Source organism: Lagopus leucura, unplaced genomic scaffold (assembly GCF_019238085.1).
Source record: "Lagopus leucura isolate 7727_CA_CO unplaced genomic scaffold, USGS_WTPT01 Super-Scaffold_774, whole genome shotgun sequence".
In the NCBI taxonomy this organism is placed as follows: Eukaryota; Metazoa; Chordata; class Aves; order Galliformes; family Phasianidae; genus Lagopus; species Lagopus leucura.
The window spans coordinates 1,201,675-1,215,151 of NW_024962258.1; positions in this window are offsets into that span (position 1 = coordinate 1,201,675).

Sequence of the window (13,477 nt, forward strand, 5' to 3'; positions counted from 1 at the left end):
TTTTTAGCACTGTAAATTCAAAGTATTCTCAAAAACAAAAACAAACAAACAAAAAAAAAGCGAAGTGGAAGCAATAAACCACCAATACTTTAAGCACAGTTGCTTCATAGTAAATCTGAACTTGCAAATGATTACAAAATATAAAAAAAGAAGAAAAAAATGAAAGATTTCTTAGTAGAAGTGTTGCTGGAGACTAGAATTCAGGTGCTGTAATGCCTGTAAATAGATTATTACTACGCAGTCACAGAGAATCTTCATGCTGAGGGAGAAGGAAAAATTATGGCAGGGTGAGAAGGCTGTGAAACGTGTCCTCTCCTCTCCTGCCCTCATTTTAATTATTGACAGCCTGTCACTTACGTGCTGTGGTACAATGAATAATAAAACAGGATCCAAGTTTTCAACACCTGCAGGTTTTCTTCTTTCAAATGAAACACCGCCATCTTCAGGCAGATGGCTTTCCATGCTTATCAGCTCGAGGAGCTTTGTCTAGCTGAGTGGAAATCGTCTCAAACAGACAACAAATTTGCTACTATACACTACCAGCTGAGGAATTAATATCTAGCATGAGACGGAAGGGGATTTCGAAAGGTCGCCTACTACCTTAAGGCAGGGTGTGATGCAGAGCATAAAATGAAATAATGTGTCATGTTTATATATTTTTTTCTTCCCTTTCAACAAAAGTAGGACTTCCAGCTATCATTTTTAGCTAACATGATTGCATCTGCAAAAGAAATTATAAAAGGTAATTTACTTTGGGAAATATATAGATTGTACATTGTAGACTACCCAGGTATTTAGTGAAGCAGTAACATTAACATTTTCTTCTCTCTTAAAGCGTCCCAAAACTGGTTTGACCTGCTGCATTCTGTCATAAGAGTCACATAATGAATGAGACAATGCAATAGCTGAAATAAAGAATAAAGAATCGTAGAATCATAGAATCATAGAATCACTCAGGTTGGAAAAGACCTTCAAGATCATTGAGTCCAACCACAACCTAACTCTGCCAAATCATGTCCCCAAGCACCACATCCAAATGATTTTTAAATACATTCAGAGATGGTGACTCAACCACCTCCCTGTGGAGCCTATTCCACTGCTACAACCCCTGTATTCCACTTGTTTCTATTCCGCTTGTTACAACCCTTTCTGTAAAGAAGCGTTTCCTAATATCCAACCTAAACTTACCCTGGCACAATTTGAGGCCATTTCCCCTCGTCCAGTCACCTGTTGCCAGTGAGAAGAGACCAGCCCTGCTCTCTGTAAGCACCTTTCAGATATTCGGAGAGATTAATAATGTCTCCCCTCAGCCTCTTTTTTCCCACTTTTAACATCCCCAGTTCCTTCAGTCTCTCCTCATAGGCCATATTCTCCAAGCCCTTCACAAGCCCTGTTGCCCTTCTTTGGACCTGCTCCAGCACCTCAATGTCCTTGCTGTACTGAGATGCCTAAAACTGAGCACAGTACTTTAGGTGAGGCTTCACCAGTGCCAAGTACAGGGGCAGTATAACTTCCCTAGTCCTGCTCATCACACCACTCCTGATACAAGCCAGGATGCCATTGGCCTTCTCGGTCACCTGGGCACGCTGCTGGCTCATGTTCAGCTGACTGTCCATCAGAACATCAAGGTCTCTTTCCATCAGGCAGCTTCCCAGCCACTCCTCCCCAAGCCTGAAGGGTTGTCTGGGGTTGTTGTGACCAGAATGCAGGACTCAACACTTGGCCCTACTGAAACTCTTACAGTTTGCCTGGGCCCATCGATCCAATCTATCCAGGTCCCTCTGTAGTGCCATTCTCCCCTGTGGCAGATCCACACTCCCTCCCAGCTTGGTGTCATCTGCAAACTTACTGAGGGTGTGCTCAATCTCCTCATCAAGATCATTAATGAAGATGTTAAATAGAAGCAGCACCAGTACTGAGCCTTGGGGGACATCTCTCATGACTGGCTGCCAGCTGATTTAACTCCACTGACCACAGCTCTTCGGGTCCGGCCATCCAGCCAGTGTTTCACCCAGTGGAGTGTACGCCCATCCAAACTGTGGGCAGCCAGCTTCTCCACAAGGATGTTGTGGAGGTCAGTGTCAAAGGCTTTACTGAAGTCCAGGTAGATCACATCAACAGCCTTACTTTCATCCACTAAGTGGATGACATTGTCACAGGATGAAATCTGATTTGTCAAACAGGATTTAACATTCATGAAGCCATGCTGACTGGGCCTGATCCCCTGGTTGACCTGTACCTGGTTCATGATGACTCCTGAGATATCTATTCCATAACCTTCCCAAGCACTGAGAGAACACTACAGATAGCTCTGTAGCTACCAGGATCATCTTTTTGGCCCTTTTTGAAGATGGGTGTCACATTTGCCAGTCTCCAGTCTGCTGGGATATCTCCATTAGCCAGGACAGCCGAAGAATGGTGGAGAGTGGCTTGGCAACCACATCCACCAACTCCCTGAGCACTCTAAGTTGCAATCCATCTGGCCCATAGACTTGTGAGCATCCAGCTTTTGGAGCAAGTTCAAAACCATCTCATCATGGATCATGCAGGATCATTCCTATCTACTGGTGCAGGGGCCTGTGTGCCCAGGGAGTAGTAAGTCTTACTATTAAAGACTGAGGCAAAGAAGGCATTAAGTACTTCAGCCTTATCCTGATCCTTGGTCACCATGTTGCACAAGGGATGGAGATTCTCCGTAGCCCTCCTCTTGCTGTTGATGTATTTATAAAAATATGTGTTGTTTTCCTTTACCTTAGTGGCCAAGTTCAGTTCTAGCTGCGCTTTGGCTTTTCTAATTTTCTCCCTGTACAGCTTCACTACATACCTGTAATCATCAGAAGTAGCTTGCCCACTCTTCCAGAGACCATAAACTTTTGTTCTTGAGTTCCAGCCAAAAGCCTTTTTTCAGCCAGTCCCCTCTCCTTGCCTGTCAGCTCATTTTCCATGACTTGGGCCTGGTCATCTCCTGTGCCTTCAAAATTACTTCCTTAAGGTACTCCCAGCCTTCCTGTGCTCCCACACTGTCCAAAAGGGCCCCTCTCAACCCTGGCCCTAAAAAGGTTAAATTCTGCCCTCAGGAAGTCCAAGGTGGCAGTTATGCTGACTCCCCTCCATGGTTCAACAAGGATCGAGAGATCTAGCATCTCATGATCACTATGCCCCAGATGGCCTCCAACCTTTACATCCCCCACAAGACCTTCTTTGTTAACAAACAGCAGGTCCAGAATTTTGCTTCTGCTTGTTGGCTCCTTCACCAGCTGTGTCAGGAAGTTATCTTCCACACACTCTAGGAACCTCCGGGACTGTTCCCTATCTGCTGTATTATAAATCCAGCAGATGCCTGGGAAGTTGAAGTCCCCCACAAGAACAAGGAGGAGTGACCTTGAGACCCCACCCAACTGCTCATAAACGATGTCTGTACATAGCGTATGTGTTATATACTATATGTATACTGTGTATGTTATACACTGTGTCTGTAACTGTGCAGATAAGTGGCTAAGTCTTTCATTTAACAATAAGACATATGTTTGTTTGTGGTTTGTTTTTTGTTTTAAATTCCATGTTAGAGTGCCAGATCACTTACTTAAATTTTTCCTGAAATATTTTTTTCATAATGTGAATCACTGATGCTATCTTACTGTACCAGCAAGATAATATATGACTCTACATACATATTGTCTTCAGTACGAACAAATCAGAATTTCAGCCAACAAATTGAAAAGCAAAAGCAGCTGGATCCTGACTGCCATTTTCAAACAAGCAAGTAACTCAGTTAAAATTAGGTAGACTTTTCATATTCTGTAACACTGTATGAAGGAAAAGTCGAATTACAAATTATATTTTATGACGTTTCATTTCTTGTTTGAGGAGCCTTTTACTGTTGTCATTAAAATTGAGATCTATTGCTAAGCATGAGCTTTCTGTCTTAGAGAAAGTCTTTTCTCCTGTCTGTGTGGGAATATTCTTTTATGTCTTCATAGACAGCCTGTATGTTGGGGAACTTACTCTCTGAAGTTATTCCTCCCACCCACCACAAAGAGTCACTTCTTTGCAGAAGAACAGTATCTTTAGAAAAGTTACAGTATAATTCATCAAATACATAATGGCTTCAAAAATTTTCTACTCCCCAGTTTCATCGCCTAATCCTAAGCAAGAGAGACTCAGATACAAATCTCCCCTGCTGTATAGACAAAGGTTTGAATCTCTGCTAGGTTTTCAGTGTAAGGACCAGAGCCCCCTCAATTTCTCTTCCTTCTCTGGGCTTACTATAAAAACTGTCCTCGTCCTACTATTTTCCAAATGTTTTTGTGCTTACCTCTGCTTCAGTCTTTTGTGTAAGGAAAAAAATGATGCTTTTAGTCTCTCCTACACGCTCTTTATTAATTTCCTTATTCAGACTTGTAAGATAATAAATAGACCTCTCAGGCATTCAGTGGTTCTGAGTAGTTCTTCTTGGGTACCTCCTTTCCTTACCATGAGGTTTGTAACATGGAACATCAATTCTTGAATTATAAGTTGCAGTTTCATCTCTGTGGAATAATTGCCTCTGGTCTTCAAGGAGCAAGAACTCTGACTGGTACTGAATATACTTCTGATCCTTAGTGATTTACATTTTGCTCTTTGATGTATGAAAATTTGACACTGTAAATTTTTGTGAATCAAAGTCAGTATGAAACTGCATATGTATCTGTAATATATCACCAAATATCAGATAGTGATGCCTGAAGAGGTAAGTGGTAGGGAGACAAAATAATAATGTATTACCATGTGTGCTGTACTATGGGCCAAGGACAGTGGTATCTATGGACTTTCGTGTAGAATTTTATGATGTCACTTGCCTCATATTCGATGTGATAAATTATGCAAGTGATCTAAACTGTGACAGCCTTCAGTTACCACTTACTAGTATATCCAAAATAATTAGCTTTGTTAATTACCGAATTTTCAACATTAGGAAAGTCATACACAATAAAGGTAAACTTTGTCAAAATAATGCTTTTGAAATACCAAATCTACCATTTGCTCTAATGGTCACAAAAAAATAAAACACAGTCAGCTAAAAGTGAAGACAACTGAAAGTTATCCATTGTCTTTTCTTCCAGCTGCTATGCTGGATGAGAATTTGGTCAGCCTAATCTCGAAAAGTTGCAGAAATAACACACACTTTTGCTGTGTAAAATTATGCATAAAGTTTACCCGGCCAAATATGCTTCCATAACTTCAGATAAATGATAGGCTATGTCAGTCATAATTTCACAGTAGTGGCATGCACTGATATGGGTGCCAGCTTCCCATGTGAATATCAATTCAGATCCTTTTTCTTTTTCCTCCCTTTTTTCTCACTTCTGCATTTGGAATTCCATAGCAGTTCTCATGCAGTACAAGACCATCTCTGTCTTACTGTCTCATCATCTATCAGATGTCCTTCCTGCAAAGAAAGGGTAAGGGAGCTGGGCTTTTTCAGCATGGAGAAGACTTAAATGTCTCACTGTAACCAGACACAAGACTTAGATGTTTCACTGTGGCCTTCCAGAAAATTAAGGGAGCATATCAACAGGAAGGAGAACCACCTCTTACATGAGCAGATAGTGACAGCACAAGGCGGAATGGCTTTAAACTCAAAGAAGGGAGATTTAGATTAGATATTAGGAGGAATTTCTTTACTCTGAGGGTGGCGAGGCAGTGGCACAGGCTGCCTAGAAGAGCTGTGGATGCTTCATCCCTGGAAGTGTTCAAGTGCACAAGGCTGGATGGGTCTTGGACAGCCTGATCCACTGGTTAGCAATCCTGCCCACAGCAGGGAGTTGGAAGTAGGTGATCTTTAAGGTCTCTTTCAACTCAAGCCTTTGATTCTATGATTCTATGATTCTCTGTGGAAAAGGCAGCAGGGAGGTTGGCTACTTTCCCCAGCCCCTGCACTCTGCCTGAGCAAATGCTAATATGATCTTGGAGATAGCTCAGCTCAAGAAACAGATGGGATGGGATGGGATAGGATGGGATGGGATGGGATGGGATGGGATGGGATGGGATGGGATGGGATGGGATGGGATGGGATGAGATGAGATGGGCAAGAAATGCTAGATGGTGCAGCAGCTGCATAGTATTCTTTAAAAGGCAGGTCATAGAAAGAGCTTTCAAAAGAAAGACTTACAGTCTTTTCTTTTAAATACAGTTTCTCTGCCATTTCCCTCATGAAGTGCCTGCAGTCCAGGTGGTATCTAAAAGTTGCTGGAGAGATCAGCTCTAGAAGAACACAGAGTACAGAAAGGAGATTGTCTCACACAGATTTTTAGGTCTCATTCAGCAGATGTAAGTTTTTCTGCCAAAAAAAAAAAAAAAAGTCGCTTTTGTTGTGCCCCAGTAAAAAACAGCTGTATAATTGCAGAAGTTTTTTTTTTTTTTTTTTTTAGAAGAGAAAATGCAGATAGATCCTTCTCAAAATTCCAGCTGACTCTAGTCCCTATCTTAATGAGCTTATAATTCTCCTCAATACATTCTGCTAGATAAGGAGATCTTACTGCTCCATGTTGGAATAACTTATCACCCTAGTATCTTGATTTAAATCACAGATCTACATGGATGGAGGATCTGGAAACTTCTGTTCACATTCTCTTTGACAAATTATCTGTACTAAGTTTGATTTCGGTGCAATTTATTATGAGCCTTATCACTTATCTGCAGTCTTTACTGTACGCATATGCTTCAACAGCACATATTCTTATTTATTTTCTTTTTTATTTATTTCAGTCATAATTGCTTTTCCATTGAGTTTCTGAAGTTCTCTGTATGAATAGAAAAAGAGCAAGGAAAAAAGAAGTGAAGCTGCAAAATAGACTTCCAGATAACACAGACAAAAGCAAGAGCTTCAAGGTAACCTCTCTACAAAGGAACTTCTGACTCTCCCAGTGGCTTCTGCTAGGAATTCTGGGACCTTGACTTGGGTATTTCAGAGGTGGACTTTCATATTGCACACAGTATTAATATTCATTGCTGAGTGTTTTCCTGTCTGTCAGTAAGGATTTTACATAACATTCAGCCACGCAATCTATCCAAGCCCCGATTTTTTTCAGGTAGTTACAAAAGTACCAACAACAATAATGAGCGTTGGTGAACAAACAGTGTGTAATGGCATCCAACAACCCAATCCAAGTGTACAGTTTTCCTTTATATAGAGTTTATGGTACCTTTCACCTCTTTATTAGATACTGTTTTCTATCACCTGTTTATCTAATTAGTATCCTCTCTGTATATGAAGCAGGCGCTCAGCCTTCAGCTCTTTTCACTCTCCTGTGATCAAGTTGTGCTGTTTGTCTTAAATGCCTTATTTTTGTAACCAGTCTGCACATCCCTGTTAGATCAATATCACAGTAGTGTTTTAACCTCATTAATGCTTTTACTAGCTAGTCTCCTGTTTACTCTGTTACCTAACAGCTTATCAGTCATACATGCACACACACCAACATGTCAACTGCGTAACTACAGCAATCAGACTTCCTGCTCTTTAGTATTTTTCAGTATTGTTTTAGCTTATATTGAGATAAAAAGCAATTGATGGGAGTTAATACTCTAAAGCTGAAAGAACAAGGTAATATCGATCCCAGAACTTTGCAGACAATGTTGCAGATGTGGTGTAAACTAACTATAAAAGGGATGAAATTGGCAGCCAAACTGATAATAAATAAATTTTATCTGAAGGCAAGTAGGTGATATCCAATCATGAAATATGATAAAATTATACAGCTTTTCCATAGTTCTGTGATTGAGAAAGATAATTAGCTTTAAAATGGAACTTGATAACCATAGTTAACAGGATTATGCAGTATAACTGCCCATGATGGCAAAATTAATTTACTGTGGATGTTTCTTCCTGTATATTTATATAGATTTTGAAAAAACAAAATTTGATTAACAGCATGATAAATACATATACAGTCTTCATCTCTCCACACAGAGATATTAAGCCATTCAGTCTTAAAACAAAATCATCTCCCATTCCTCAGGGATAACCCTTACATGCAGGATGAGTTTCTACTTTCACATTACCAATTTTCCACTGCATCTCAATTCAGATTTCAAGGTCTTTTGAACAGGAAGTGCACAAAAAGTGCCTTAGAAAATGAGGCTCATCTCTCTCTTGGGTTTTTTTGTGGTAGAATATCATAATGACTTTTTAAAAATATAATCTCTTGTGTTCTTTGGCACCTTAGAAATTAAATGCAGTTCTAGTCTTGGGTCATAAGTGTGTGTGCCTGATTCAAATATGCACAGACATAACATTGAAAAATGTCAAAATCGACTTCTATATATGCACTAAATCTTTGATAATATAATAAATGGAGGAGGTTTTACTGCTTAATTCCTAGACCGTGTTAGTTTGAATAGTTTTTAGGCTTTCAACATTACTGACTTTATGATTTCTAATCTCATGAGATGTAGGCAGTAATAATAAAGAAATGCACTATTAGCTATATCCTCTTTCTTAAGTTAATGCATTGAAGACTTCAAAGCTGATGAAGATGCTCAGTCATGTAATAGCTCATTCTACTTCTACAGCAAGTAGTTAACATCTTCCCTTGCATGAAACAATAGTGACATCCAGTGTCAAAAACCTTGCATTGAACAGAAGCAGCCTGCAATTTTTATGCTTCTCACTTGTCATTCATTATGGTCATACAAAATTTGTTCAAATATCAGAAAACAAAAACAAAACAATCGACAACAACAACAAAACAACAGTTTATTATCTTGAAAAAGAAAAATGGTTTATAGTCTCCCTAGCTATATACATATATAGTCTTGCCTAGATTATTAAAAAGGTATTATTAAAAAGTTAAAAAGAATTAAAGCTTATTTCTGGCATTTACACCATTCTCCTTTTGCAATAAGAGAATTCGCTTCACCACAGTAAAGGGCAGTGTTCTGAGAGGTCTGAGTTTTTACTTCAGCTGAAAGAGTGGAAGGAAGGTGGCATTCTCCAGCTGCCTACTGGTAAATCCTTGGGGAACTGGAAAGACCTAGTTAATAGAAAAAGCTAGATGACTAGACACACACATTCATTTATGTAAGAAAGACAGTTGAAAATAATGCTGTTATTCTGTGGATAAAAGTTATGCCTGGCCACAGCTTCTGAGCTGCTGCCCTATACTGTCACGGGAAATCTCTGTGGTCCCTTGTGCCCAGGTCTCCACAGAACTCTGATAGCACCACAGGCTTGTAACTTGCCTGGTTGCGGTGTTGAAATACCTTGCTACATGGAGCAGCTTCAGAAATACTGTAATTTATGATGCACATTAGGTTTGCTAACTTTCACGACAGTGGCATAGCTGCACAGAATTCTGCTGTTCTGAGTAAAGAAAGGCAAAAAAATCGAGAAGAATAAGCTGAGGAATAGCAGACATACGGAGCATTCATAGTAAACATAATGGAACAGGTAGGATTTTACAAAAGAAAGCATATTGTTTCTCAATGGATTACTGATAGGCAAAAGTATTTCTGAAGACATTCCATAGTAGTCAGTTAGACATTCAGTTGTCTAAACATGGGACAACATACAGCAGCTAAAATACCTACCTGGTCTGCAGCTGCTGCTCCACTGGGCCATACTATACCCATCAGCCCTCAGCCCTTTGCTCAGTCCCCCAGAGTATGTGATAAAGTGTTGGAACTGTCTGAAGGCAGCTGAATTACAGGGACTGCATCCTGGTGTTCTTTTCAAAATGCTCATCAGATGACTGAAAACCATAATGCTACAAATTAATGACAGAATTGGCTAAAACCTAATCCTGACAGAGTGCTGAAATGCATTCTGTAAATTAAAATATCAATATAACAGATGGGTAGAGGAGGCAGAATAAAATGTGCACTAGCAAGTAGAAATTAGAAGCTATTTATTACTTGAAAATTTGACAAAGGAGGTTGGATTAATTATGAGAGATCCCTGGTTTGTGAGGATTAAAAAAGTAAGAAAATGATAGTGTCATACTGCCATAATCAAAAGATATTTTGCCACCTGAGTTTCTACTGGTTTTCAACCTGTCATCTTCTAGAGTGAAAAATTACTAACATATTCAATTAACATTTCTGAAGACATTTATCCAATGAAGAATTCATAGAGATTCACAAAATTGAAAGACATTAAAAAAAAGAGGCATATTCACAGATAAAGACATTGAGTCTCTGGAGCATGTCCAGAGAAGAGTAAAGAAGCTGTGAAGAGTCTGGAGCACAATCCTGTAAGGAGTGGCTGAGGGAACTATTATTTTTCAGTCTGGAGGAGGCACAAGGAAGAGCTTATCGATAGATCCCTACAACTACCTGAAAGGAGGTTGTGGGGAGGTGGAGGTTGGATTTCTTTTCCCAGGTAACTAGTAATAGGATGAGAGGGAATGGACCCAAGTCTCACTAGGGGAGATTCAGGCTGAATATCAGGAAAAATTTATTCTCAAAAAGAGCAATAATTCATTGGAACAGGCTGCCCAACCTGGTGGTTGAGTCACCGTCTCTGGAGGTGCTGTGTATGAAAGTGGCACTGAGGGACATGGCACTGAAGGATATGGTGGAGATAGGTGGACAGTTGGGCAACTAGGTGATGATCTTAGAGGTCTTTTCCAAACATAGTGATTCTATGACTCCATGAATAAATTTGTCTTAATGTAAATTTGAAGAAAAAAAAAATGTATTCTTTTCTGTACTTCAAAAATTAATTGGTAATTCATATGACACTTTTTCTGACTCTTCTGCCTTCATTTGTCATTACGTCACAATTCTTAGTACTACCTGTAGTTTTACTGATAGTGAATCTAAGTTTTATTTCTGATGTGGATTGAACTCAGCCAGCAGAACTGGCTCCATCCCCTGAGAGACAGGAGAGAACAGGAAGACCAACAATGAAAATAAGCGAAGAAAAGATGGAAAAAAACAAAGCAACAAATAAAGAAAACCAAACAACCCAGAAATAAAGAACACAAAACGAAACAACCCAGGAAATCAAACAAAAGATAAAAAGGCAATTGCTCTCCATCTTCCACAAGCAGAGCCATGCCCCAGCAAGTCTCCTTTGAAAGGCTAACTTGAAAGATTAAATCCCTTGGTTGTTAATGCTGAACATGAAGTTAAATGGAATGGAATATCCCTCTGTCCCGTTTGGGTAAGCCACCTCAGCTATGTTCCTTCCCAGACTACTTGCTCAGAGCAAGAAATAGAGTCTTCACACTCTGCGAGCACTATTCAGAAGCAGCCAAAGCCCTGTGGTGCTAGCAGAACTGTTTTATTCACAAATCCAACAAATAACATTATACAGGGTGCCATGAAAAAAGTTAATTCTATCCCACTGAGATCTTGTATAACCTCTTAAACTGTTAATGAACATAATGACTGCAGACAAAATACTAATCGTGCAGGAAATGCTTCTCTGCATAGTTCTGAAATGCTGTTAGGAACTCTCTCATCCATGTTTCATACATGCTTTATACAATGCTTTCAAAATTAGAGTTTCTTCAGCTAACAGAAGTACCTCAAAAAAGCTCTGTTGACAGATACTTGACAGAATTTATATCAAATTAATTGAACAATTTGTTACCTGCTCTTTTTTTGAATATTACCATGCCCTCTGTACTTTTAAAATCTTCAAGTATTTCCCCTTATAGCTTGCCTTTTTGGCAGAGGGGATGAGGAGGGGGAAGTTTTTAAGAAAAAGATAAAAAAAAAATCCCTCTCCCAGTTTCTTGTGTTCAAAGTACTCAGAAGTCTCGTGAGTAGAAAAACATTATAGGTGATTAATAGTCTCAGTAATTCATTATCTTCAGTTGAGATTAATGCACTATAGTTTCTTTGAATTTTCAAATAAATTATCTGTACACCAGCTAACATGGCGTGCATATTCAAGTATGGGCATGGAGATTCTTGCTTTGCACATCAAATACCACCTCACATCAAATACCATCTCCAGACAGTCATATATTTTCTCACGCATTTTAGAATCATAAAACCACTGAGCAGGACCCTTAAATATAACCTAGACAAGCCCCCTTGCCTGACGCATGTATCACGTGTGACATTCGTTAATAGTTCCCAACCAAATGATCACGCAAACACTCTTTTATGAAACAACATTTTTTTTGTTTATTTCTATATCTTGATATACACTTAGGTTTGGAAACATGGCTATGTCAAGTGAAAGAAAAGTGGGAGGGATGCTTTTTCTTACTAAAAACCTTCAGACATCTAACTGTAATAGCAGAAAGGATTTACTGACATAGCTGTCATCTTTCACACAACTATCCCATGTAATGCTACAGGCTGGAATGGTCACTAGTGGAAAAGGTCCTGGGGGTGGTGGTCAGCACTCTGCTGAACATGTGCCAGTAGTGTGCCCAGGTGGACAAGGAGCCCAGCAGCATCTTGGCTTGTACCAGAAACAGCCAAGTGAGCAGGAGCATGGAGGTGATCTTCCCTTTGTATTCAGCTCTGGTGAGGCCACATATTGAGTGCTGCATTCAGCTTTGGGACCCTTACTACATCTCATTGAGTCTCTGGAACATGTCCAGAGAAGGGCAACAAAACTGGTGAGGGGTCTGGAGCACAAGTCTTATGAGGAGCAGCTGAAAAAACTGGGATTGTTCAGTTTGGAGAAGAGGAGGCTCAGGGGAGACCTCACTGCACTCTACAACTCCCTGAAAGGAGGTTGGCCTCTTCTCCCAGGTAACAATGACATTTAATGGCATCAAGTTGCACCAGGGAGGTTTAGATACACTGTCAGGAAAAATTTCTTCACGACAAGGATTACAAAATGCTGGAGCAGGCTGCCCAGGAAACTGGTGGACGCACCATCCCAGAAGGTATTTAAAAGATGTGTGGATATGGGGCTTAGGGACATATTTTAGTGGTAGACTTGGCAGTGCCAGGCTAACAGTTGGATTTAATGATGTCCAACCTAAATGATTCTATGATTCTAATATCTGCCTATAAAACTGGTGGAACATTCTGTTGCCACATGTGGGGCCAAAATCTTGTTACTTAGTGATAGAGTACAAAAAGAATGAGTAGTTTATGAAAAGTTACCACTTATTATTTGTTTTCTTTCTTGCATTCTGAAATCTCTAGAGCAACAAACCCCCTTAGGAACAAACCAGACTCAAGGACAAGATAAAAATGATAAGAATCACGTAGGAAAATTACCTGAAGGTGAAATTATTTAGGAAAGGCAAGACTAGAAGTGATGATAAAATTTCTGTCTGCGTTCTGGGCAAGTCAACTTGTTTCAAATGGAGGCAGAAGAAGTGGATCATATCAAGGCAAATAATTCAGAAATCGGAAGAACTCCATATGTGAGTTATATGTATACATATATTGTATGTATATAGTTCAAAATAATGGGACAATATTGGACAGTAAGACGTATAAGCGACATAGAGAAGTCAGTCACCTTTACCAAAATTACCGCAGTTATGTGTTCATGTAAGTAAAGACAAAGCCACAA